Raw genomic sequence first — 4,161 nt, forward strand, 5'->3', positions numbered from 1 at the left:
ATATATCCATTGAGATATGTGTTTCTTCTGGCCTCCTTTCTATTCCTATAATTGAAAATTTTTTGAGACAGGGTCTCATGGAGCCTAAGATGATTAATTTAAATTCTTGATCCTCCTGTCTCCACCTTCTGAGTACTAGGATAACAGGTGTTTACTACTACACCCAACCTTTACAGTGCCAGAGATCAAACTCAGGGTTTCATGCATGCTAGACAAGCACTCTATCAACTGAGCCACATTCCAAGCCATCCAAGAATTAATTCTGAGAAACTGAGTCAGCCCTCCATAGTCACAGGCTTTGCATCCTCAAAGTCAACCAATCACAATTAAAAATACATTAAGGAGAAGGTGGGGGGCTGTTTCTGACCTGATGAGATGGCTCAGTGGGTGAGGATCTGAGTTTGATCCCAAGACCCACATGGCAAAAGACGAGAACCGACTCCTGCAAGTTATTCTCTGACCTCCACATGCATGCCATTGGCCCATGCACCTCTCCCCACCCCCGACAAAATAAATAAATAAATGTAAAAAAAAAAAGTTAAGCCTGTTTCTACCCTGAACATGTGCAAACACCTGTCCTTATTCCCTAAGGAATACAACAGTCTATTACTTATATAAGCATTCATATTATATTCAGTATTTTAAGTCCTCTAGAGATGATTTATAGTACACAGAGGGGCATATATAGTGATATGCAAGCACTATACTATTTTATACAAGAGACAGGAATTCTAAGATTTGGATACTGTAGGGTTCCAGAACCAATCCTGTGAGTACAGAAAGGGAAGATAGAGAAATATTTCTTGTAAGGATGTTTTTAAATTTTATTTATTTATTTATTTATTTAGTATTCATTCATATGCATGCCACAGCACATTGTGGAAGTCAAAGTACAACTTGCAGGGCTCAGTTCTCTCTTTCCACCATATGGGACCTGGCCATCGAGCTTAGGTCATCAAGCTTGGTTGTGAGCACCTTTACCCATTGAGCCATCTCTCTGGTCCTATAAAGATGTTTATTATAGAACTACTGGGATGAAAAATTCAAACTCCAAAAAAAAGAGTACTTAAGTTATTTTGACCCTATATAGCTTTAATGGTATGGCTCTGTTAAAATTGTTTCCCAAGAGATTTTAGAGGAACCAAGACCTACCCATGATGTATTGCTATGGCAAAGGCAGAATACAAAATGTACCCCCGCAACACCATCTGTGTAGTTGCTCTGATCTCAGCAGAGAGAGTGCTGAGTTCTGGCCTCCCTCTGGCAGAGGGCCTGAGAACACAGGGGACTGTCTGAGAGCTCCCAGATCCTGTCTCCACATGGTGAAGGAAACCTGAGTGTACCTGACTGGAACCTGAATTGGGCTTCTGTGGGTATTCTTGAATAGCTGATCTGAAGCCATTAGATCCCCCTCAAATTAAATCTGAGAGAACCTGAACCCTGTACCAATCAGCTTTACAAAACCAATAAAGAAAGGAACTAGGAACCCTGATAATACAAACAGAAGCATATATTAACTTAATTCTCATATCAGAATCATAAACAACAAAAAATTCACATGCCAAAATCACAACTAAAGAATAATAAAATGGAAAGCCAAAACATTTTGTCCCTACTAAAAAGCCACCAATTCTGTAGAAGAGTTCTACAACGAGAACCCCCTAGACATAACCCAGGACACAGAATTTAAAATAACAATCATAAACATGATCAAGGAATTCAATGAATTTAAAGAACACATGAACAAGCAAATCAAAGCACTAAAAGAAAATAGGGATTAAACTCCTGAATGAATTCACAACAGAGATAGAAACACTGAAAAAAACTCAGGCAGAAATGAAAAAGGAAGTGCAAAACTCAATAAACCAACTTGAAATGACAGGGGAAAGCCTCACTGCTAGAATGAATGAAATGGAAAATAGAATATCAATGCTGGAGGATAAAGTTGAAGAATTGGACCACTCAAGCAAAGATTATGGAAAATTTAAGAAAACACAGGAATGGAATATGCAAGAGATGTGGGACACCGTGAAAAGACCAAATCTACAGATCATAGGAATAGAAGGAGAAGAATTTCAGGTTAATGGTATTGACCAGATCTTAAACAGGATTGTAGAAGAGAATTTCCTGAAATTAAGAAAAGATATCCCTATACAAATACAGAAAGCACATAGAATACCAAATAGGATCAGAAAATAAACTCCCCATGATATATCAGTAAAAACACTAAGTGTACAGAACAAAGAGAGAATACTGAAAGCAGCAAAAGAAAAACAGCAAGTCACATACAAAGTAAAGCCCATCAGAATTACAGCTGACTTATCAATGCAAACTATGAAAGCCAGAAGAGCCTGGACCAAGGTATTTCCAGTTCTACATGGCAATAGATGCCAGCCCAGAATATTTTACCCATCAAAAATGTCTATTATAGTTGAGAGGGAAAAGAAAATCTTCCATGACATGAAAAGCCTGAAAGAATACATGTCCACAAAACCAGCCCTTCAAAGAATACTTGAAGCAATAAAGAGAAAAGTGAGAGAAACAACTATATCCTGGGGCAACAAAAGAAAATAAAGGTATAATCTAGGAAACACATAATTAGACAGAGAACACAAACAGCAATCAAAATGACAGCAACCAATACACATCTTTCAATAATAACCTTAAATATCAATGGACTGAACTCCCCAGTCAAAAGACACAGGCTAAGTGAATGGATTAAGAAACAAAATCCATCTCTTTGCTGTCTGCAAGAAACCCATCTCACCTTCAAGGACAGGCACTACCTTAAAGTAAAAAGATGGAAAAGAATATCCCAAGCAAATGACACTAAGAAACAATCAAGTGTCGCAAAAGGACAATACAACACAACTTCTGGGACACGCTAAAGTCCATCCTAAGAGGGAAGTTTATAGCTCTAAGTGCCTACATTAAAAAAATTAGAAAGAGCCCAAATAAATGACTTAACACTGCAACTCAAGGCAGGAAAGGAAGAACAAATGAAACCCAAACCAAGGAGAAGAGAAGAAATAACAAAAATCATAGCAGAAATTAATAAAATAGAAACAAAAAAAAAACAATACAAAGAATCAATGAATCTAAGAGTTGGTTCATTGGAAAGCTAAACAAGATAGACAGACCCTTAGCCCAGTTAACCAAAAGAAAGAAAGAGCAAATCCAAATCAACTAAATCAGAGATGAAAGGGGAAACATCACAACAGACACCCAAAAGATCCAAACCATTATAAGGGAATATTTTAAAAACATATATGCTGACAAATTTGAAAATCTAAAAGAAATGGATGGATATTTAAAATCATGGGAACCACCAAAGTTAAACCAAGAAGAGATCAACAGTTTAAGCAGACCCATAACACAAGGAAATTGAAACAGTAATACAAAGCCTCACGACTAAAAAAGCCCAGGCCCAGATGGATTTATAGCAGAATTCTACAAGACATTTAAAGACTACCTCCAACTAATACTACTTAAATTATTCAAAATGATAGAAACAGAGGAAGAATTCTCAAATTCCTTCTATGAAGCCAGCATCACTCTAATATCAAAGTCAGGTAAAGACAACCAAAAAAGAAAACTATAGACTCATATCCTTGATGAACATAGTTGCAAAAATTCTCAACAAAATACTTGCAAACTACATACAGACACACATCAAAAAGATCATTCACCATGATCAAGTAGGCTTTTTTTCCCAGAGATGCAGGGATGGTTCAATATATGCAAATCAATAAATGTCATTAATCATTTAAAGGGACTCAAAGAAAAAAACCACATTGTTACTTCAATAGATGCAGTAAGGGTTTTTACAAAATTTGGCATGTGTTTATGTTCAAAGTCTTAGAGGGAATTGGACTGGAGGGAACATACCTCATCATCCCATTAAAGCTATACACAACAAACCCACAGCCAACATCATTCTAAATGGAGAAAAACTGGAAGCATTTCCATTAAAATCAGGAACCAGACAAGGATGTCCACTATCTCCACTCCTTTTCAACACAGTGTCTGAAACTCTGGCTAGAGCAATAAGACAGGAGAAGGAAATTAAAGGAGTACTAATTGGAAAAGAAGGGATCAAACTACCATTTTTTGCAGATGATATGATATTATATCTAAGAGATCCCAAAACTTCCACCAGAA

General features: G+C 36.8%; 1 protein-coding gene across 1 annotated transcript in view; it reads right to left on the reverse strand.

Annotated features, from left to right (window-relative positions):
- Window positions 1–4,161, reverse strand: part of Sctr (secretin receptor) — an 83,807-nt gene that overhangs the window by 29,605 nt on the left and 50,041 nt on the right. The gene's annotated exons all lie outside the window — the stretch shown is intronic.

Source organism: Nannospalax galili, unplaced genomic scaffold (genome assembly GCF_000622305.1).
Source record: "Nannospalax galili isolate Female #2095 unplaced genomic scaffold, S.galili_v1.0 scaffold1343, whole genome shotgun sequence".
Taxonomy (NCBI): domain Eukaryota; kingdom Metazoa; phylum Chordata; class Mammalia; order Rodentia; family Spalacidae; genus Nannospalax; species Nannospalax galili.